This window comes from Sinocyclocheilus grahami, unplaced genomic scaffold (genome assembly GCF_001515645.1).
Source record: "Sinocyclocheilus grahami isolate Dianchi unplaced genomic scaffold, SAMN03320097.WGS_v1.1 scaffold15318.1, whole genome shotgun sequence".
Taxonomy (NCBI): Eukaryota; Metazoa; Chordata; class Actinopteri; order Cypriniformes; family Cyprinidae; genus Sinocyclocheilus; species Sinocyclocheilus grahami.
In genome coordinates, this window is record NW_015515702.1 from 1 (window position 1) to 269 (window position 269).

Here is a 269-nt window from a genome sequence, read left to right on the forward strand (position 1 = left end):
GAAAGCAGTTTGTGTGCCTATATTAGTGTGCCTAATACTAAAAAAAATGAAAATATTATGATGCTGTTTCATTGTTATATTCATTTAACGTGGCATTTAAATTCACTGTGAGGTAATCTCATTGTATTTTAAAGCTAAGCTTTGTGTATTCTAGGTCTACTTCTAGCATAGATTCACCCATGAAGGTTGCCATAATTGTGCAGGTCACATATATGAACATTTAGGAACAAAATGAGTCATAAATACATTTGACCTTTTCACCCTTTGGT